The following is a 24496-nucleotide window of genomic DNA, read 5'->3' as shown; positions in this document are numbered from 1 at the left end:
AGAGGGAGGGAGAGAGAATTGGTGTACCAGGGCCTCAGCCACTGTAATCAAACTCCAGAATGGTGTACCACCTTGTATGTATGTGTAACCTTGTGCATTTGCATCACTTTGTGTGTCATGCTTATCTGGTACCTGGAGAGTTGAATATGGGTCCTTAGGCTTTGCAGTCAAATGCATTAAACACTAATCCATCTTTCCAGGCTTATAATAAAAATTTTAATTCAATAGGTATTATGTGGCCTCCTAGTGTTTGCCAAAGAGTGCATAAATCTTGCATCTCAATTGATTTATATTTTATTTTTCAAAATTTTTAAATTTTTTTATTAACAACTTCCATGATTGTAAACAATAACCCATGGTAATGCCCTCCTTCCCTCCACTTTCCCCTTTGAAACTCAATTCTCCATCATATTCCCTCCCCCTTTCAATCAGTCACTCTTTTACTTTGATATCATGATCTTTTCCTCCTATTATGATAGTTCTGTGTAGGTAGTGTCAGGCACTGTGAGATCATGGATATCCAGGCCATTTTGTGTCTGGGGGAAGCAGGTTGTAAGGAGTCCTGCCCTTCCTTTGGCTCTTACATTCTTTCTGCTACCTCTTCTGCAGTAGAGCCTGAGCCTTAGGGTATGCTAGAGATATGGCAGTGCTGAGCACTCCTGTTACTCCTTTCCAACACCATGATGCCTTCTGAGTCATCCCAAGGTCACTGCCATCTGAAAAGAGAAGATGCTCTACCAAAAATGAGAGTAGCATTAATATAAGGGTATGAACATTAAGAGAAGTGCTTATTAGGCAGTTTGATAAGCATAGTATATACATTTAGCCAGACAGCAGCAGACGTTACCCTCCTAGGGCTCATGATACCCATGTTTTAAGTTTTCAGTATCAGGGATGTATTCCTTCCCATGGAGCTGGTCTCTAGTCCAATTAGAGGGAAGTTGGTTTCTACCATGACAGAGGTGCCACTAATGCACCAGTTGGCTCATTTGGCCTGGATGACCAAAATTAAGGCTTGCAGTGTCCACTGTTGAGTATCTTCAATAGATTTCTCTTTCTACCATTGAGTTGCATGCAGAATGGCTTCTTCCAGCTTTCTGTCAGCTGGTCTACATGCAGGAGGTTATCATCTCAGTTCCAGCAGGATTTCTCAGTGGCCTTGCAGCCCAAGTATGTGGAGTCTTCAGCAATGGGGTCTTACCATCTCTTCCTGGTGGGAAACCAAGAGTGTCGGCAATGGCCTGTAATGTTTTGGGGGCATCAGGGACCTCCCTGACCAACAACTCATTGGAAGGTATCCCATCTCTGGCACTGAAAAATTTCTAGCAACAATCTACAGCTCCTGAGTATTCCATTGTCCAAAAACGTAGGCTTCCATATGATTTGTTTATATTATTTTAGATTTTGATTAGCCCTCTCTCCACCTTTCCTTTATTCAATCGCTTCCCCTGACCTCACTTGGGCCTTTTCATCCCCATTAATCTTTTATTCTACATACATATATACAATACTATCCTATTATATTTTCTTGATTATTAATGAGTCAAACATCTTTTCACATGTAGGGCCTTGTTGCAGTAAGGTTTCATTGCTGGCAGAAAACACCTGACCAAGAGCAGCTTGTGGGGAAAAAAGGGGTTTATTTTGGTTTATAGACTTGAGGGGGAGCTCCACAATGAGGGGAAAAGGATGGCATAAGCAGAGGGTGGAGATCACCTCCTGGACAACATCACATGGACAACAGCAACAGGAGAGTGTGCCTAACACTGGTAAGAGGAAGCTAGCTGTAAGTCCTATAAGCCTGCCTCCAACAATACATTGCCTCCAGGAGGCTTTAATTACCAAATTGCCAACAGCTCAGGACCTAGCATTCAGAATACCGGTAGCAGATAGCTTTCAGTTCACTGAGATGAATTTTTAAACCTGGTACAGTTACGGAGGAAGGGATATTTATTGAAGTTTAAAGATCCAGGGTAAGTTCCAGGATGGCAGAAGTTGGCCTCTCTTAAAGGACCTAACAGAGAGAGCAAGAAGCCAAAAGCCACACAGGACAGCACACTTCAGGAACTCTAGGAGGAATTCTGGTACATTGCATATCTTTAGATTGGAATTTCAAACACACCATCTCACCTTAAAATATACCCAGTGACTTAATATCAATGGCCTCAATGCCCTAACCAAAAGACAGAGGTTTGAAGACTGGGTTAAAAAGCAGGATCCTTCAATTTGTTGGCTCCAAGAAACTCACCTTTCTACAAAGGATGGGCACTATCTTAGGCCAAAAGGTTGGAAAATGGTGTTTCAAGCAAATGGGCCTAGAAAACAAGCAGGGGTTGCTATCCTAATATCTGATAAGGAGAGACTTTAGTCCAACATTAGTTAAGAAAGATAAGGAAGGTCACTTTATATTGATTAAAGGCATACTCCAACAGGAGGACATTACAATCCTAAACATATATGTATTTAACATGGGGGCTCCCAACTTCATCAAACAAGTGCTATTAGAACTAAGGTCACAGATAACACCAAACACAATTGTAGTGGGTGACTTCAACGTCCCACTCTCAACAATTGACAGGTCATCCTGGGAAAAAATAAACAGAGGCATATGGGTTAAATGAGGTCATAGAAGAAATGGACCTAACAGATATATACAGGACATTTCATCCAAATGCTGCAGAATATACATTCTTTTCAGCAGCACATGGAGCATTCTCTAAAACAGACCATATATTAGGACACAAAGCAAATCTTAACAAATACAGGAAAATTGAAATAATTCTTTGCATTCTATCTGACCACAATGGAATCAAACTACAAATCAATAGCAAGAAAAGCTATAGAGCATACACAAAATCATGGAAACTAAACAATACACTACTAAATGATGAATGCGTCAATGAGGAAATCAAGAAGGAAATAAAAAAAATTTATAGAGTCAAAGATAATGAGAACACAACATACCAAAACCTTTGGGACACATTGAAGGCAGTCCTAAGAGGAGAATTTGTAGCTTTAAGTGCCTATATTAAGAAATTAGAAAGCTCTCAAGTAAATGACCTAATGCTTCATCTTAAAGCCTTGGAAAAACAAGAACAAGACAAACCAAAAATCAGTAGATGGGAAGAAATAATAAAGATTAGGGAAGAAATTAATGAAATAGAAACTAAAAAAACAATCCAAAGAATCAATGAAACAAAGAGTTGGTTTTTTGAATGGATAAACAAGATTGATAAACACTTAGCAAATCTGACCAAAGGAAAGAGAGAAGAGACACAAATTAATAAAATTAGAGATGAAAAAGGCAGCATCACAAAAGATAACAGAGAAATTAAAAAAAATAATAGGGGCATACTATAAAAGCATATACTCCACTAAGTATGAAAATCTGAAAGAAATGGATGGTTTCCTTGATTTATATGACCTACCTAAATTAAATCAAGATGAGATTAATCACTCAAATAGACCTATAAGAAGTATGGAAATCCAAGCAATTATTAAAAAAATCTCTGACCTAAAAAAAAAAGTCCAGGCCCAGATGGATTGGTGAATTTTACCAGACCTTCAGGGAAGAACAAACATAATTGCTTCTTTTTTTTTTTTTTTTTTTTTTTGAGGTAGGGTCTCACTCTGGTCCTGGCTGACATGGAATTAACTCTGTAGTCTCAGGGTGGCCTTGAACTCACGGCGATCCTCCTACCTCTGCCTCCCAAGTGCTGGGATTAAAGGCGTGCGCCACCACGCCCGGCCATAATTGCTTCTTAAGCTTTTTCATAAAATAGAAAAAGTAGGAGTCCTTCCAAACTCCTTCTACAAAGTCAGCATCACCCTGATACAAAAACCAGGCAATGATAGAACAAAAAAAGAAAATTACAGACCAATCTCCCTCATGAACATAGATGCAAAAATTCTCAACAAAATATTGGCAAATAGAATACAAGAATATATCAGAAAGATCATTCATCCCAACCAAGTAGGCTTTATCCCAGAGATGCAGGGATGGTTCAACATATGCAAATCAATAAATGTAATACATTATATAAATGGACTGAAGGACAAAAATCACATGACCATCTCATTAGATGCAGAAAAAGCATTTGAAAAAATCCAACATCCCTTCATGATAAAAGTCCTACAGAGACTGGGAATAGAAGGAATATATCTCAATATAATAAAGGCTATTTATGACAAGCCTTCAGCCAACATATTACAAAATGGGGAAAACATGAAACTTTTCCACTAAAATCATGAACAAGACAAGGGTGTCCACTGTCCCCACTTTAATTTAACATAGTACTGGAAGTCTTAGCCATAGCAATAAGGCAAGAGATGCACACAAAAGGGAAACAAATTGGAAAGGAAGAAATCAAGTTATCATTATTTTCAGATGACATGTTCTATACATAAAGGACCCTAAAGACTACCAGCAAACTGTTACAGCTAATAAACACCTTTAGCCATGTGGCAGTATACAAAATAAATACACAGAAATCAGTAGCCTTCTATATGCCAACAAAAAACACACAGATGAAGCCGGGCGTGGTGGCACACACCTTTAACCCCAGCACTTGGGAGGCAGAGGTAGGTGGATTGTCGTGAGTTCGAGACCACCCTGAGAATACATAGTGAATTCCAGGTCACCTGGACTAGAGTGAGACCCTACCTCAAAAAAACAAAAACAAACAAACAAAAAAAAAAACAAAAAACCACACACACAGAGGATGAAATCAGAGAATCACTCCCATTCACAATTGCATCAAACAAACAAACAAAAAAGTAGCTTGGAATAAACTTAACCAAGGAACTAAAAGATCTCTAGAATGAATGAGAAATTGCAGACACTAGGAAATGGAAAAACATCCCTTGTTCCTGGATAGGAAGAATCAATATTGTGAAAATGACAATCTTATCAAAAGCAATTTACCCATTTACTGCAATCCCCATCAAAATTCCAACAGCATTCTTCACAGAAATAGAATAAACAATCCAAAAATTCATTTGTAATCACAAAAAAATCTCAAATATCTAAAACAATACTGAGCAACAAAAATGAGGCTGGTGGTATCACCATATCTGATTTTAACCTATACTACAAAGCCATAGTAACAAAAACAGTATGGTAATGGCACAAAAGTAGACATGTAGATCAATGGAACAGAATAGAGGACCAAGATGTAAGTCCAGGTATCTATAACCACCTGATATTCAATAAAAATGCCAAAAATACTCATTGGAGAAGAGACAGCCTCTTCAGCCAATGGTGCTGGGAAAACTGGATATGTATTTGCAGAAGGATGAAAATAGATTCTTCTCTCTCGCCATGCACAAGAATTATGTCCAAATGGATTAAAGACCTTAACATCAGACCTGAAACTCTAAAACTGCTAGAGGAAAAAGCAGGGGAAACCCTTCAACATATTGGGCTTGGCAAAGACTTTCTGAATATAACCCTAATTGCTCAGGCAGTAAACCAAAGATTACCCACTGGGAACTCATAAAATTACAAAGATTTTGCACCGCAAAGGACACAGTGAAAAAAGCAAAGAGGCAACCTACAGAATGGGAAAAAAATCTTTGACAACTATACATTTGATAGAAGATTAATGTCTAGGATATACAAAGAACTCAAAAATTAAATTGTAAGAAATCAAACAAGCCAATTAAAAATGGGCTATGGAACTAGATAGAGAATTCTCAAAAGAAGAAATATGGATGGCATTTAAACATCTAAAAAAATGTCCTACATCCTTAGTCATCAGGGAAATGCAGATTAAAACTATGTTGAGATTCCATCTCACTCCTTTCAGGTTGGCTACTATCATGAAAACAAATAACCATAAATTCTGGTGAGGATGTGGAAAAAGAAGAACCCTTCTACACTGTTGGTGGGAATGCAATCTGGTCCATCCATTGTGGAAATCATTGTGGAGGTTCCTAAGACAGCTAAAAACAGATCTACCATATGACCCAGCTATAGCACTCCTAGGCATATATCCTAAGGAGTCATCTCACTATCTTAGAGTTACTTGTTCAACCATATTTATTGCCACTCTATTCACAACAGCTGGGAAATGGAACCAACCTAGATATCCCTCAACTGATGAGTAGAAAATGAAGATATGGCACATTTATACAATGGAGTTGGACTCAGTGGTAAAGAAAACTGAAGTTATGAAATTTGCAGGAAAATGGATGGATCTGGAAAGGATTATACTAAGTGAGGTAACCCAGGCCCAGAAAGCCAAATATCACATGTTCTCTCTCATATGTGGATCCTAGCTATAGATGATTGGACTTCTGTGTGAATAGGAAGAAAACTCAATAGCAGAGACCAGTAAGCTAGAAAGGAGATATAAAAGGAATAGAAAGGAGGAGGGGGGGCTTAATAGGATGGTATTGTATATATGTGAGTAGAAGAATAGATTAATGGGGATGAAAAGGCCTAAGTGAGGTCAGGGGAAGAGATTGAGTAAAGGAAAGGTGGAGGGAGGGCTAACCAAATCTAAGAGGATATAAAAAAATCATATGGAAACCTACTTTTTTGGACAATGGAACACTCAGGAGCTGTAGATTGTTACTAGAAAATTTTCAGTGCCAGAGATGGAATACCTTCCAATGAGTTGTTGGTCAGGGAGGTACCTGATGCCCCCAAAACATTACAGGCCATTGCCGACACTCTTGGTTTCCCACCAGGAAGAGATGGTAAGACCCCATTGCTGAAGACTCCACATACTTGGGCTGCAAGGCCACTGAGAAATCCTGCTGGAACTGAGATGATAACCTCCTGCATGTAGACCAGCTGACAGAAAGCTGGAAGAAGCCATTCTGCATGCAGCTCAATGGTAGAAAGAGAAATCTATTGAAGATACTCGACAGTGGACACTGCAAGCCTTAATTTTGGTCATCCAGGCCAAGTGAGCCAACTGGTGCAATTGTGGCACATCTGTCATGGTGGAAACCAACTGCCCTCTAATTGAACTGGAGACCAGATCCATGGGAGGGAATATATCCCTGATACTGAAAATTTAAAACATGGGTAGTCATGAGACCTAGGGGGGTAATGTCTGCTGCTGTCTGGATAAATGTGTATACTATGCTTATCAAACTGCCTAGTAAGCACTTCTCTTAATGTCCATACCCTTATATTAATGCTACACTCACTTTTGGTAGAGAATCTTCTCTTTTTAGATGGAAGTGACCTTGGGATGACTCAGAAGGCATCATGGTGCTGGAAAGGAGTGACAGGAGTGCTCAGCACTGCCATATCTCTAGCATACCCTAAGGCTCAGGCTCTACTGCAGAAGAGGTAGCAGAAAGAATGTAAGAGCCAAAGGAAGGGTAGGACTCCTTACAACTTGCTCCCCCTAGACACAAAATGGCCTGGATATCCATGACCTCACAGTGCCTGACACTACCTACACAAGGCTATCATAATAGGAGGAAAAGATGATGACATTAAAATAAAAGGGAGACTGATTGAGAGGGGGAGGGGATATGATGGATAATGGAAGTTCAAAGGGGAATATTGGGGGCCAGAGGGCATTATCATGGGATATTTTTTATAATCATGGAATTTGTTAATAAAAAAAATTGGAAAAGAAAATAAAATATTTAGAAAAGGTATACCTTGTGACACCTTCTCTAGCCAGGTGGTTGCAGATTCATACTACAAACTAGTAAAATACTGAAGATATTAGCTGCCATCTATTCAAATTACCACATTCTGCTCCTGTCCCCCAATTGATTTAAAACCATTACACATTGCAAATTATATTTAGTCCAGTTTTAAAGGTGCTCACAATCTTTACCAACTTAATATTTTTTTAAAGTTCCAAGTCTCTTTTGAGATTTAGGAATGTCTCTTAGCTGAGTCCTATCAAACTAAACAAGCTATACACTTTTAACATATCAAGGCACAGAGAAATCATTTTCAACTGGTGTAAGGCATTGCGAGGAGAGACTAGAACAATGTAAACTCAAACACCATCAGGCAAACACCAAACTTTTTCAGTTTAAGTTTAATATAACCAGAGACAGATAGTCTCTAGATTTTTTAATTCTGCCCTTCCAGGTGGGCATAGTAGTCAGGGAATACTTTCATCTCAGGCCAATAGTGTACTCTATGGTAGTCCTTGTATAGTCTTGGTATATCTAAAACACATTTGGGTCTCCATGTAAGCCATGGTCCAACTTCTAAAGGCTTCTTCAGCCTATCAAGGTCATCACTCTGTCTCATGCTGCATCTCAGCAGTGGCTCCTGGAACCGTCTGTAATTTATGACCACTCCATGCATTTTTTAATGCTTTTAAAATTAATATCAAGTGCGTAGGACACAGCAATATTTTTAATTTAGGGATGAAATAAATTGTAACCTTGAAAAGCAACAGATTATTTATTTATTATTTTAGCCAACTCTTTCTAAAAGTTTGTATTTGTTTGTTTGTTTGTTTTATTTTTATTTATTTATTTCAGAGCAACAGACAGACAAGAGAGAGAAAGAGGCAATTAGAGAGAATGGGTGTGCCAGGGTCTCTAGCCACTGCAAATGAACTCCAGATGCATGTTTCCTTGTGCATCTGGCTTACATTGGTCCTGGGGAATCAAGCCTTGAACCGGGGTCTTTAGGCTTCACAAGCAAGCACTTAACCACTAAGCCATCTCTCCAGCCCAAGAGTTTGTATTTTTATTAGTCTTTTTTTAGGCATCTTTTCTATTGTTTTAATGTAAAGTAGTTTGGTCATCTTCCTTAAGATTATTGTTAATGTGTTGGCAATAGCAGGTTTAGCAACCTAAAACCAGTCTCAGTGTCTGTAATTTTAACTTGCTTGAGGTTTTTCAACTTAAAATCTTAAAGTCTAATATCTTTAGCTAAGCACATCAATCCATAACAAATTTAATTTTGATCAAACTCTTTGGGATTGGGCAGCAGAACTCAGCCAGTTCTTATGTCAGTACCTCAGTTCCAACAAACTTCCACAACATCTAAGTTTATGGGAGATACCTGAATCAAACCACCACATTCCACCCCTGGCCCCAATAAACTGAACCATCCATTTGTAAAATACAATGCATTCAGTCTAACTTTAAAAGTCCACATAGTTTTTATCAATCTCATTGATGTTCAAACATCCCCATAGTCCAAGGTCTTTTAACAGCCATAATACCAAAACAAACAAACAAAAAACCCATAATGGCACAGAGTAAACATTGCAAAAGATGGCACTGGGTAGGCTGGGCATGGTGGTGCACACCTTTAATCCTAGCACTTAGGAGGCAGAGGTAGGAGGATTGCCATGAGTTCAAGGCCACCCTGAGTCTCCATAGTGAATTCCAGGTCAGCCTGAGCTAGAGTGAGACCCTACCTCGGAAAATAAAAAACATGGCACTGGGCATAGCAAAGAAATACCCAACAAATATAAGATTTAAATAGGGCAAGCACAAATTTCTGTAGCTCCAGGTCCAACAACTCTACTTAGTGACAAGTGTCCAAGTTTGATAATTAACCAGTGACAACTCTCTGGAGTTCCAATTTTATGCCCCAGCTAGGTTATGCATAGTCCTGGAATATTTTATCCAGTGCTGGAAGCTCTCCTTGGCAGCCACCTTGTAGTCCTGGCATCTTCATTGGGTCTCCACTTCAATCCATGGTTCATCCTCCATTAGGCTCCAATCAGACTGCTTCATACTACCCATATCCATCTCCAAAACACAACCTCGTGTTACAAATTCAATGACCCTCTTCTTCCTGCATTTGTTATACTCCATAATACCAGGTGGGCTAACAACTTCTTTTTTTTTTTTAAATTTTTATTAACATTTTCCATGATTATAAAATATATCCCATGGTAATTCCCTCCCTCCCCACCCCCACACTTTCCCATTTGAAATTCCATTCTCCATCATATTACCTCCCCATTACAATCATTGTAATTACATATATACAATATCAACCTATTAAGTATCCTCCTCCCTTCCTTTCTCCACCCTTTATGTCTCCTTTTCAACTTACTGGCCTCTGCTACTAAGTATTTTCATTCTCACACAGAAGCCCAGTCATCTGTAGCTAGGATCCACATATGAGAGAGAACATGTGGCGCTTGGCTTTCTGGGCCTGGGTTACCTGACTTAGTATAATACTTTCCAGGTACATCCATTTTTCTGCAAATTTCATAACTTCATTTTTCTTTACCGCTGAGTAGAACTCCATTGTATAAATGTGCCACATCTTCATTATCCACTCATCTGTTGAGGGACATCTAGGCTGGTTCCATTTCCCAGCTATTATAAATTGAGCAGCAATAAACATGGTTGAGCATGTACTTCTAAGGAAATGAGATGAGTCCTTTGGATATATGCCTAGGAGTGCTATAGCTGGGTCATATGGTAGATCAATCTCTAGCTGTTTTAGGAACCTCCACACTGTTTTCCACAATGGCTGGACCAGATTGCATTCCCACCAGCAGTGCAGAAGGGTTCCTTTTTTTCCACATCCCCGCCAACATTTATGATCATTTGTTTTCATGATGGTGGCCAATCTGACAGGAGTGAGATGGAATCTCAATGTAGTTTTAATCTGCATTTCCCTGATGACTAGTGACGTAGAACATTTTTTAAGATGCTTATATGCCATTCGTATTTCTTCCTTTGAGAACTCTCTATTTAGCTCCATAGCCCATTTTTTGATTGACTTGTTTGATTCCTTATTATTTAACTTTTAGAGTTCTTTGTATATCCTAGATATTAATCCTCTATCAGATATATAGCTGGCGAAGATTTTTTCCCATTCTGTAGGTTGTCTCTTTGCTTTTTTCACTGTGTCCTTTGCGGTGCAAAATCTTTGTAATTTCATTAGGTCCCAGTGGTTAATCTGTGGTTTTATTGCCTGAGCAATTGGGGTTGTATTCAGAAAGTCTTTGCCAAGACCAATATGTTGAAGGGTTTCCCCTACTTTTTCCTCTAGCAGTTTCAAAGTTTCCGGTCTGATGTTAAGGTCTTTAATCCATTTGGACTTAATTCTTGTGCATGGCGAGAGAGAAGAATCTATTTTCATCCTTCTGCAGATATTTATCCAGTTTTCAAAACACCATTTGCTGAAGAGGCTGTCTCTTCTCCAATGAGTATTTTTGGCATTTTTATCGAATATCAGGTGGCTATAGCTACTTGGGCTTACATCTGGGTCCTCTATTCTGTTCCACTGATCTACATGTCTGTTTTTGTGCCAGTACCATGCTGTTTTTGTTACTATGGCTCTGTAGTATAGGTTAAAATCAGGTATGGTGATACCACCAGCCTCTTTTTTGTTGCTCAGTATTGTTTTAGATATTCTAGGTTTTTTGTGATTCCAAATGAATTTTTGGATTGTTTTTTCTATTTCCATGAAGAAAGCCTTTGGAATTTTGATAGGGATTGCATTAAATGTGTAGATTGCTTTAGGTAAGATTGCCATTTTCACAATATTGATTCTTCCAATCCAGGAACAAGGGATGTTTCTCCACTTTCTAGTGTCTTCTGCAATTTCTCACTTGAGTGTTTTAAAGTTCTCATTGTATAGATTCTTTACTTCCTTGGTTAGGTTTATTCCAAGGTATTTTATTTTTTTTGATGCAATTGTGAATGGGAGTGATTCTCTGATTTCATCCTCTGTGTGTTTGTTGTTAGCATATATGAAGGCTACTGATTTCTGTGTATTTATTTTGTATCCTGCTACATTGCTGTAGGTTTTGATCAGCTCTAACAGCTTGCTAGTAGAGTCTTTAGGGTCCTTTATATATAGAATCATGTCATCTGCAAATAATGATAACTTGATTTCTTCCTTTCCAATTTGTATCCCTTTTATGTGTGTTTCTTGCCTTATTGCTATGGCTAAGACTTCCAAAACTATATTAAATAGAAGTGGGGACAGTGGACACCCTTGTCTTGTTCATGATTTTAGTGGAAAAGCTTCCAGTTTTTCCCCATTTAGTAATATGTTGGCTGTAGGCTTGTCATAAATAGCCTTTATTATATTGAGATATGTTCCTTCTATTCCCAGTCTCTGTAGGACTTTTATCATGAAGGGATGTTGGATTTTGTCAAATGCTTTCTCTGCATCTAATGAGATGATCATGTGATTTTTGTCCTTCAACCCGTTTATGTAATGTATTACATTTATAGATTTGCATATGTTGAACCATCCCTGCATCTCTGGGATAAAGCCTACTTGGTCAGGGTGAATGATCTTTTTGATATACTCTTGTATTCTGTTTGCCAATATTTTGTTGAGAAATTTTGCATCTATGTTCATGAGGGAGATTGGTCTGTAATTTTCTTTTTTTGTTCTATCTTTGCCTGGTTTTGGTATCAGGGTGATGCTGGCCTCATAGAAGGAGTTTGGTAGAATTCCTTCTTTTTCTATTTCCTGGAAAAGCTTAAGAAGCAATGGTGTTAGCTCTTCCTTAAAAGTCTGGTAAAATTCAGCAGTGAATCCATCCGGGCCTGGGCTTTTTTTAGTTGGGAGATTATTGATAACTGTTCGGATCTCCATGTTTGTTATAGGTCTATTTAAGTGATTAATCTCATTTCGATTTAATTTAGGTAGGTCATATAGATCAAGGAAATCATCCATTTCTTTCAGATTTTCATACTTTGTGGAGTATATGCTTTTATAGTATGTCCCTATGATTTTTTAAATTTCTCTGGAATCTGTTGTGATGTTACCTTGTCCATCTCTGATTTTATTAATTTGTGTCTCTTCTCTCTTTCTTTTGGTCAGATTTGCTAAGGGTTTATCAATCTTGTTTATCCTTTCAAAGAACCAAGTCCTTGTTCCCTTGATTCTTTGGATTGTTTTGTTTCTATTTCATTAATTTCTGCCCTAATCTTTATTATTTCTTCCCGTCTACTGATTTTTTGTTTGCCTTGTTCTTCTTTTTCCAAGGCTTTAAGGCGAAGCATTAGGTCGTTTACTTGCAACCTTTCTAATTTCTTAATATAGGCACTTAAGGCTATAAATTTACCTCTCAGAACTGCCTTCATTGTGTCCCAGAGATTTTGGTATGTTGTGTTCTCATTATCATTTGACTCTATAAATTTTTTGATTTCCTTTTTGATTTCTTCATTGACCCACTCATCATTTAGTAGTGTATTGTTTAGTTTCCATGATTTTGTGTATGCTCTATAGCCTTTCTTGCTACTGATTTGTAGTTTAATTCCATTGTGGTCAGATAGAATGCAAGGAATTATTTCAATTTTCCTGAATTTGTTAAGATTTGCTTTGTGTCCTAATATATGGTCTATTTTAGAGAATGTTCCATGTGCTGCTGAAAAGAATGTATATTCTGCAGCCTTTGGATGAAATGTCCTGTATATATCTGTTAGGTCCATTCCTTCTATGACCTCATTTAGTCCAGATGCCTCTCTGTTTATTCTTTCCCTGGATGACCTGTCAATTGATGAGAGTGGGGTGTTAAAGTCACCCACCACCACCGTGTTTGGTGTTATCTGTGACCTTAGTTCTAATAGTGTTTGTTTGACGAATTTGGGAGCCCCCATGTTAGGTGCATATATGTTTAGGATTGTGATGTCCTCCTGTTGGAGTGTGCCCTTAATCAATATAAGTGACCTTCCTTATCTTTCTTGACTAACGTCGGACTAAAGTCTACCCTGTCTGATATTAGGATAGCAACCCCTGCTTGTTTTCTAGGCCCATTTGCTTGAAACACCGTCTTCCAACCTTTCACCCTAAGATAATGTCTATCCTTTGTAGAAAGGTGAGTTTCTTGGAGACAACAAATTGTAGGATCCTGCTTTTTAACACAGTCTGCAAATCTATGTCTTTTCGTTGGGGCATTGAGACCGTTGATATTAAGAGATATTATTGAAAGGTGTGTATTTATGTTTGCATTTTTTTTTTGTGTGTGTGTGTTTCTGGTTCTACCTGTGCTCTCTTCTGTTAACTGGTATTTGAGTATAGCTTGTTTTTTCTAGGTTCCTTATATGTGTGCTTTTCCTTTTGTTCAGCATGGAGGATTCTATCAAGTATTTTCTGTAGAACTGGTTTTGTCTTCAAATACTCCTTTAACCTGCTTTTGTCATGGAATGTCTTTATTTCTCCATCTGTTTGAATGGATAACTTTGCAGGATAAAGTAACCTTGGTTTACAGTTGTTATCTTTCAGAACTTGGAATATATCACTCCATGCCCTTCTGGCTTTAAAAGTTTGTGTTGAATAATGTGCTGTAATCCTGATGGGCTTGCTTTTGTAGGTAACTTGATTTTTCTCTCTAACTGCTTTCAATATTTTTTCTTTGGTGTGTGTGTTTGGAAGTTTGATTATAATATGGCAAGGAGAGGTTCTTTCTGGGTTTTGTCTGGCTGGGGTTCTAAAGGCTTCCTGTATCTGTATTGGCACCTCTTTCCCAATTTGGGGGAAATTTTCCTCTATGATTTTGTTGAAGATGCTTGCTATGCCTCTGGAGTGGAGTTCTTCTCCTTCTACTATGCCCTGAATTCTTATATTGGATCTTTTCATAGTGTCCCGAATATCTTGAAATTCCCACTCATACTTTTCTATAAGTCTGTCTTTCTCTTTGTTGGACTGCATTAGGTCTGCCACCTGGTCTTCTAGCTTAGATATTCTGTCCTCTCCCTCATCCATCCTACTGGTGAGATTTTCTACAGAGTTTTTAATTTCATTAACTGTGTTCTTCATTGCTAGTAATTCTGACTGGTTTTTCTTTATTATTTCTATTTCCCTATTTATGTCTTGTATTGCCTTCTTTATTTCATTAAATTGGTGTCCTGCCTCTTCTTTGATTCCGTTGATTTCCTCTTTGATTTCCTCTTTGATTTCTTCCTTGATTGTTTTCATAGGTTCTTTGACCTCTTTGAACATATTTATAATTATTCTTTTGAACTCTTTCTCAGGCATTTCCTCTAACTCTTTCTCACTGGAGGACATTTCTGATGCATTAATACTTTTAGGTGGATTTATATCGTCTTGCTTTTTAGTGTTTCTTGTGTTATAATGTATATATTTTTGCATCTTGGATTAAGTTAATGCTTGGATTTTCTAGCTAGCTGTGTATTCTTAGCTGTATCAATTGATTTGATGTAATATATTTTCAGGGTAGGACCTTAAGGTATTAGGTGTGGCTCTTAAGACTCTCAGAGTATCTACAAAGATGTTCTTAGGGGTTGAGTTTCCCTGCTATAGGAGTATTCAAGCAGGCTGAGTGGAATAAAATACAGGTAGATTCTAAAATTTAACTAAACACTGTACACATTCAATCAAAAACAGCCCCGAGTATGTATGCAAGAGTAGTTATTATAATGACCAGATCCTCTGTCAACAAAGAGGTTTAGATTTCTGGTCTGTTGAGGGATCCAAGTCAGCTTGTGACCAAGTGAGACCCTTCCCTGCTGCAATCCCAGTTACCTTGGGTGATTTTGGTCTCAGTCAAGTTGCTGCCTGGGTCGTCGGGCTGCTGTTCTGATTTCTGGAGCTGGGCACTTGCTTTTCCTATGGGGCAAACTGAGCTGCTGCTGCTGCCTCTGCTGCTGCTGTAGCTGCCACTGCTGGAGCCACCACTGCTGCTGAAGCTGCTGCTGCTGTGTCCACTGCCACTGCTCCCCCTGAAGCTGCTGCTTCGGGATCTGCCGCTGCTGCCGCTCCTGGGTCTGCTGATGCTGGGGCCGCTGGTACCGGTGCTGGAGCCGCTGATGTTGCTGCCGAACTCTGCTCCTGGTTGGGTCCCGTTGTCAGCCCACATTGGTGTGGCCGGGTCCCGGGCCGCTGCTCTGTTCGCTGGAGCTGGGTTCAGGCGGTGGGGGAGGGGAGGGAGCCGCGGCTGCTCTGGTTGTCTCGCTGCTCCACGTGTTCTTCTACCTCGCGGTCTGCTCCTCCGCTGCTCGCTGCCGCTCTCCCCTCACGTTTCCCGAGTTGCGGAGAGCACGGTGTGAGGGGAAAATCCCGCACCTGGCTTTTCCTGCGGCTCGAGCCAAGTCTGGCGGCTTTCTGCTGCGCCGCGGCCACGGCTGTTGGCCGAGCTGCCGGAGCCGCTTTTCCCGCCTGTGCAGGCTCTGGATGCTCTATAACTCTTCTACTTCTCCGCTGCCGCTTTAATTTCCTATACACCTCACTTTTTAGTAAAAGTGTGTATTTTGCTGAGTTTTTTTTTTGGTCTTTTTCCCCCCTAGGCTGCTTTGGCGTGGTACCTACGCCGCCATCTTAACCAGAAGTCCCGCTAACAACTTCTTTTTTTTTTTTTTTTTTTTTTTTTTTTTGGTTTTTCGAGGTAGGGTCTCACTCTGGTCCAGGCTGACCTGGAAGTAACTCTGTAGTCTCAGGGTGGCCTTGAACTCACGGTGATCCTCCTACCTCTGCCTCCCGAGTGCTGGGATTAAAGGCGTGCGCCACCACGCCCGGCTCCGCTAACAACTTCTTAATCCATGGGGGAATCAAGCAGAATTTGAAGAACAGGACACTTCTTCAGCATACAGGCCCCTTCAAAAGAGTCTGTATTTTTCCTGTTGTCCTAATAGAAATCAGTTGGCCCAGTTTCAAAAGTTGTAATCTCTCATACCATTGCAGCTGAACAGGCAGCAGTTTCAGCCCAAAGATTTCTTTCTGTGCCATATCCCTATGCTCACACCAGTTCGTTTCTACTCAATGCAACCCTGCACAAGTTCTCAGGACACAGGCAGCACAGGCCTCTCACACAAACTACTTCTAACCCAGTCCACCCTCTAGTCCTTACTGTATTCCGGTCTTTCAACTCTGACCAGGATGATCTATCCAGCTGTACTTAAAACACTGCAAGGCATTTCTTGGGCCAAGATTTCAAATTCATCCACATTCCTCCCACATATTAGTTCTAAAAGGCCAAAAGCCACATAGTCAGGTTTCTAGCAGCAATGATCCCACTTCTTTATACCAATCTTAGTGTTGCAGTCAGGTTTTCATTGCTGGCAGAAAACATCTGACCAAGAGCAGCTTGTGTGTGTGTGTGGGGGGGAGGAGGTTTATTTTGGCTTGCAGACTCAAGGGGAAACTCCATGAAAACAGAGGAAAATGATGGCATGAGCAAAGGGTGGATATCACCTCCTGGCCAACATCAGATGGACAATAGAAACAGGAGAGTTTGCCCAACACTGGCAAGGGGAGACTGGCTGTAATGCCCATAAGCCCATACCCAACAATACACTGCCTCCAGAAGGCTTTAATTCCCAAACTGCCATCAGCTGTAGACCTAGCACTCAGAACAATACCTGAATCAAACCACCATGGGCCTCTTCCCTTATTCTGGATTCTAGTCCTTTGTTGTGTGTGTGCAAGTATATTCCCTTTGGTATCGTATAGAGATTCATTCCCTTTTTGGTACTGAGGTTCCTTAACATGGTCAATTTTGTCAGTTTTTGCCTTTGTGGTTAATACTTTTGTGTGACATGTGATGGTTAACCTTGGTTGACATCTTGAGTGGACTGAGCCATGTCTAGGAAACTGGGTAAGCACACCGTGGTGTGTCTGTGCTATGCTTCCAGAAGTTGTTAGTGAGCGGGGAAGATCCTTGAACATGGGCAGTGCAATCCAACAGACTCAGCCAGGCTGAAATAGTGAAGGAGCGCTTGGCATCTCATCCACTTCTCTTCTTCAGCAGCCATGTTTCTTGCTGCAATACCCTGTGAACATCACACTCTAGGTTCTTCAGTCTTTGAACAAGGACTTACAACATTGGCTGTCTAGGGAGTCAGCAGGCCTCAGATGACATTTCGTTACCCCTTTCTTCTGGGGTTTCCAGCTTCCTCGAGTGAGGAGTTTCTGGCCTGCATGTCTTGGCCTGCAGACATCCATTATGGTACAATCTAGCCTCTGACCATGTAGGCTAATCAAACAAATTCCCTCATAATGATATACTTTACTGACTCTTTTTTTGAAGAAACACGGCTAAGATACATTTCTTCACAGGTCTCCTAACAGTATCTTCTATGCCTTTACCACTGTCTCTGCCTTTGGACTTTATTTTGTAAGACTCCCCAAACGAGGACCCCACGCTCTGCCCGGATATGGCGACACCCCAAATCACTTACGAGAAGCGGTCTTGATGCAAACTGCAAGAGGATTTTATTCCAAGCGCGCTGGGGCCCACAGTCGTACACCACACAGGGGTAGAGGACTGCAGAGCCCCGAATGCAGGAACGGGACAGTTTTTATAGGGTTTCTAACAAAGCCTGTGCATTAGACCAATCATTTTTTTAATATCAGGAGCCCACGGGGTGCGAGGCAGTCAGTTTGTGCCACTCCATAGTTTCTAAGCCAGTTAGTTTAATTTGTTCAAGCCCCTTGTGGACCAATCAGTCTCTTATGACCTTGGTGGTCAGCATTTGCGCAGGTCCTTGGGTGGGAGTAGCAGAGTGTGGTATCAGCCTCCTATGACCTTGGTGGTCTGAGGCAGGCTGCTACAGCTTATGGTGCGGGCTACTAAGGCTTACAGTGTGGGCTATTAAGGCTTATAGTGTAAGGCTTATGGTGCAGGCTATTTACAGAAACCAAATAAGTGGTTTACTTCATTACTCATTTCCCATCCTTGAGGGCTATCTCATGCCCTTTTTACCTAGTTTTATATTAGGAGCAGGCTCTGATATAATGAGAAGAGGGATTCTTTACTTGCTTTCAACAGAGAGTAAAGCCTGGAGTTTGAGGTATGCAGGGGCCCGCTTAAGCTCCCTTTGGAGCGTGATAGTATTTCTGGGCTTCTGAAATTTTGGGCCTTTCAATTTCACCTGGAATTATTTTTAAGTTTGATGTGCACTGGGGAATTTTTAAAATGTGGACACCCTAGCTACCAGCACTAGTCATCAAAACCACTCTCATCCTGTCTTAATTTCTGTATAGTCATCTCTCACATTAAACATTCATGTATGTTTCCATGGACTGTTTGTCTCAGAAACAGTCCACCCATGTGTAATCTTGATATAGAGTGGACATTTATTTTTCCCTCATTGCTTTATTTTAAATATTTATTTATGAAAAAGAGAGAGAGAGAGATAATGAGAGAAAGAGAGAGAGAGAGAAGAAACAAGATAGAATGGGGGCACCAGGGCATCCTGCCACTGAAATTGAACTCCAGATGTATGTACCACTTTATGCACCTGGTTTTATGTTAGTACTTGAAATTGAACCTGGTCCATCAGGCTTTGTAAGTAAGCAGTCTTAACTGCTGAGACATCTTTCTAGGCCCACCTCATTGTTTTTCTTCAAGAATGTCTTGGCTCTTTTTTTTTTTTTTTTGCCTTTTGTTATTTAGACATTTTATTTGTTTGTTTGTGGTATTAAGGATTGGACCTAGGTCCTTCTGCATGCAAGGCAAGCACTGTACCACAAAGTTATGTGCCAAGACTTATTTATGTATTTTAGATAGAAGTGGCAAAGCTGAACAGCTTTTGAGGTTTTATTTCATTCATTTTATAAATGAATTTAAGAATTGATAGTTGACAATATTGAGTCTGTCAGCTGATGCATGCAGTTTGAGTACATCTTTGGACATTTAAGTTTAATTAATAACTGTATTTATGTCATTCCATGAGAGTTGTAACTGATCAATGGCTCCAAAGACATCAGGTTCTATTCCCTAATAAATGTTGCCTTGTTGCAAAAGAGTCTTTGTCGATGTGATTTTAAAATGCAGAGATTATCTTGTGCTGCTTGGGTGGGATTTTTATGTGTCACTGTAAGAAGTAAAGTAGAGGAGATTCCACAGGGAACTCTGGCAGTTGAATCACACAGGTGGAGAGTGGAGCCAGAAGCAGAGGAATGTGGCCACTGGAGGTGGGAGAAGGCAAGGGGCAGTTCTCTCACTGGGCTTCTGGGACTGTTGGTTTCCACTTTGTGATAATGGTTTCAGATTCTGGTCTCTGGAACGTTAATGGAAAACTCTTTCTTGTTTTAGCCCACCAAAGACATTATAGCAGCCATAGGAAACAATTCAGAGGCTACTTCATCTTTTGCCATATTTATTCCTAGGTATTTAATAGTTTGTGTATGTGTGAGAGAGATGTGTATCAGGCATCTGCACTGCAAGGATTCTACAGAGCTACAACCTAGCTCATGTTTCCATATTTTATTTTTTTGTAAGGAAGGAAAGGAGAGGAGAAGAGAGAGAGAAGAGTGAATGAGAGAGCATGGGTGTACCAGGACCTCTTGCTGCTGCACAGGAACTCCAGATCCATGAGCCACTTTGTGCATCTGCCTTTTCATGTGTACCGGGGAATTAAACCTGGTCTGACAGACTTTGCAATCAAGCACTTTAACCTCTAAACCATCTTCTCAGCCAGCCCCTATTTCAAATTTGAGAAATCTTCATTGTTCTTGTCAATTATATCTTTTGTTAAAAACCACATTTTTTTTAGCTCTTTGTCACTGGCATAGAAAGATATACAATGAAATTGTGTATGCTGACTTTTGTAAGCAAGCATTTTTAACTGCTAAACCATCTCCCCAGCTATATGTTTTTGTTTACTCCAACTCTGCTAAACTAACTTCCAATGGATCTTCTCTGTGTACAGACTCATATTGTAGGGTAACAGTAGGTTTGTTCTTTTTTCCTTCCAATCCTTACACATTTTCTAAAAAAAAAAAAAAAAAAGGCTTTACTATGCTCTCTAGGACTCCAACAATATCCTTGAAAAGAAATGATAATGCTACTTCCTTGTTTTGTTTTACTCTCAAAGGAACACTTTCCACATTTTACTGTTTGGTATTTCTGTAGGTTTTGTAGATACTGTATCAGGTTATAGAAATTTTGTGGTGTGTGTGTGTGTGCTGGAGATTGAGATTTTTCCCATGTCAGTTAATTGGATATGGTTCTGACTTGTTTCCCAGAACCAGCTATGGGTTCTGTTCCACTGAGTGGACCCATTAGCCAAATCAAGACAGCTGGTTGCCCACCATGGCTGTGTGCCACTAGTGCACTTGTGTGTCACATCAGGTTGTTTGCTGCTGAGTAGCTTAGACCATGAGCTGCTTGGAAAGAGGTTGGTCATTTTCCCGCAGTTGATCATGTATCACCTTCTGGCACTAGACAAGCTAACTGTCTGGGGACTGACTTCCAGTTTCCAGCCAGGTCATGCCATGTTCCATACCAACAGCATATGGTATCTTCAGTAGTAGAGTCTTACCATTAACCCTTGGTGGGTCATCAAGTACTCTTACAGAAATCTGTCTTCTTTTGGGAAACCTTGTAGCTCATAGTAGATGTTAACTGCATGCTACTACTGGGAGTTACAGGCCAGCACTAAGGAAAAGAAGGAAGAAAAAGATAGGTGATATAAAAAAGAAAAAGGAGAGGGAGAGAGAGAAATAGGAAAAGATTAAGGTTAGTCTTTATCATAACCTCTCCAGGGCCCTGTGATTCAGGTGTTCCCTCTAAGGACCTGATAAAGGTTCAACCATTTAGTCTGTCTTTTAGGACATAGAATTTTATGGTACCTATTGTAGTCAGGTTGCATTGCTGGTAGAAATCACCCAACCAAGAGAAGCTTCTGGGCAAAAGATGTTTATTTTGGCTTACAGGCTCAAGGGGAAGCTCCACAATGGCAGGGGAAAACATGGCATGAGCAGAGGGTGGACATCACCCCTTAGCCAACATAAGGTGGACAATAGCAACAGGAGAGTGTGCCAAACACCAGCATGGGGAAACTGGCTATAATACCCACAAGCCTGCCCCCAATAATAAACTCCCTCCAGGAGACATTCATTCCCAAATCTCCATCAGCTGGGAATCTAGCATCCAGAACACCTAAGTTTATGGGGACACCTGAATCCAACCAATACATTCTTCCCCTGGCCCCCATAAATTGATATCCATACCATATCCATGATGTAAAATACAATGCATTCAGTCCAACTTTAAAAGTCCCCATAGTTTTTATCAATTCCAATGATGTTCATACATCCAAGATCTTTTAACTGAGCCATAATACCAAAAAATAACCTCAAAACCCCATAATGGCATAGAATAAACTGCAAAAGATGGCATCGAGCATAGCAAAGAATATTCAGTTAATACAAGATTTAAAACAACCAGGGAAAACATCAAACTCTATAGCTTCAAGTCCAACTACTCTAGTCAATGACAAATCTCCAAGCTCAATAACTCTAACCAGCAACAAGTCTCTGGCATTCCAATTCCACCCTTCCAGCTAGGCTACTCATAGTCCTGGAAAACTTCATCCAGGACCAGCAGCTTTCCTTAGCAGCCATATTGTAGCCCCGGCATCTCCACTGGGTCTCCAACTGCAATCTGTGGTTCATCCTCATGGCCCCATGGGGTTTCTGTGAAGGCAACCACAAACCTGCTTCACAATGTCCATGTCCATTTCCAAAACACAAGACTGTGCTGTAAACTCAATGACTCTCTCTTTCCTGCATTTCTTTGTCTCATTTATTTTATTTTTTTTGAGGCAGGGTCTTACTGTAGCCCAGGCTGACCTGGAATTCACTATGGAGTCTCAGGGTGGCCTTGAACTCACAGCAATTCTACCTCTGCCTCTAGAGTGCTGGGATGAAAGATGTGTGCCACCACGCCCTGTTTTCCTGCATTTTTTATAGTCCACAATACCAGGTAGGGTGCCCATTTGTTAATCCATGGGGGAATAAAGCAGACTTTGAAGAACAGGACACTCCTTGAGCACTCAGGCCCCTTCAAAAGAGTCTACATTCTTTCTGTTGCCCCAGTGCAGGTCAGCTAGCCCTGTCTCAAAGGTTGTAATCTCTCAAACAATTTGCAGATGAACGGGCAGCAGTTTAGGCCCAAAGATTTCATTATTTCTGTGCCATATCCCTCTGCTAACACCAGTTCATTTCTATGCAAAACAACCCTGCACAACTTCTCAGGACATGGGCATTACAGCAAGCTTCTCACACAAACTGCTAGCCCAGTCCAAGCAAAGCTCTTTCTCACCCTCATAAGCCAAACCTCACAGTCCATAGTTCTTCCTGCATTCAGGTCTTTCAACTCTGACCACAATAGTCCATCAAGCTGTATTTGTAGCACTGCAAGACATCTCTTAGGCCAAGGTTTCAACTCCATCCACATTCCTCTTGAAAATCAGCTCCAAAAGGCCAAAGCCATACAGTCAGGTGTCCAGCAGCCTTCCCACTTCTCGGTACCACTTTACTGTTGCAGTCAGATTTGTATTGTTGGTAGAAATCACCCAACCAAAAGCAGCTTCTGGATAAGAGGTTTATCTGGGCTTACAGGATTGAGGGGAAACTCCATGATGGCAGGGGAAAATGATGGCATGAGCAGAGAGTGGACATCACCCCCTAGCCAACATAAGGTGGACAATAGCAACAGGAGAGTATGCTAATACTGGCACGGGAAAACTGGCTATAACACACGTAAGCCCACCTCTAACAATACACTCCCTACAAGAGGTGTCAATCCCCAAATCTCCATTAGCTGAGAACAAAGCTTCCAGAACACCTAAGTTTAAGGGGGGCACCTGAATCAAACCACCACAGTACCACTGCCTTTTTGGTACAGTTTTTTGTCCCCCCCACCCTTACCCTCCCCTCCCACCCCACTCTCCATATTGTCTGGTCCTCGAGATGCTTATTGGGTATGTCAGCATCTCGGCACATTCAGGTTAGGAGCCACAGATGAGTGAGGCCATGCGATGATTATCTTTCTGTGATTGGGTGAATTCACTGAGAATGACCTATTCCAAGTTCGACCATTTTTCTTCAAGTTTTGTTGTCAGTTTTCCTTACTGCTATGTAGAGTTCCATTGTGTAGATATACCACATCTTGGTTATCCATTTATCTAATGATGGCCATGTGGGTTGATTCCAGCTCTTACCTATTATGAATTGAGAAGCTATGAACATGGTTGAGCAAATCTCTCTGAACTGAGGCATGGAGTTTTTGGGGTCAATGCCCAGTAAGGGACTAACTAGGTCTGTTGGTAACTCTATAGTCAACCTTTTTAGGAGTCTCCATATTGCTTTCCATAGTGGTTTTACCGTCTTATATTCCCACCAACAGTGAATGAGGGTTCCTATTTCTCCACATCCTCATTAGCATTTGTTCTTTTAATGTTTGCTATCCTTACTGGGGTAAGGTAGAATCTCATAGCTGTTTTAATTTGCATTTTCCTGATGATTAGGGATGATAAACATTTTCTTAAGTGTGTGTTAGCCATTTGTATTTCTTCCTCTGAGAACTCCCTGTTCAGTTCTCTGCCCCATTTTATGAGTGGTTTGTTTGACTTTTTATTGTTCAGGTTATTGAATTCTTTGTAGATTCTAGAAATTAGGTCTCTCTCAGTTGTATAGCCAGCAAAAATTTTCTCCCATTCTGTGGGTAGTCTATTGGCTCTGCTTATTGTATGTTTGTCTGTGAAAAAACTTTTCAGCTTCATGAGATCCCAATGGTTGAGTGATCGTTTAAGTTCCTGAGCTACTGGGGTTTTGTTCAGGAAGCCTTTTCCCATTCCTATATCATGGAAAGTTCTTCCT

This window comes from Jaculus jaculus, chromosome 6 (genome assembly GCF_020740685.1).
Source record: "Jaculus jaculus isolate mJacJac1 chromosome 6, mJacJac1.mat.Y.cur, whole genome shotgun sequence".
NCBI lineage: Eukaryota > Metazoa > Chordata > Mammalia > Rodentia > Dipodidae > Jaculus > Jaculus jaculus.
Note: the sequence above shows the minus strand (reverse complement) of the source record.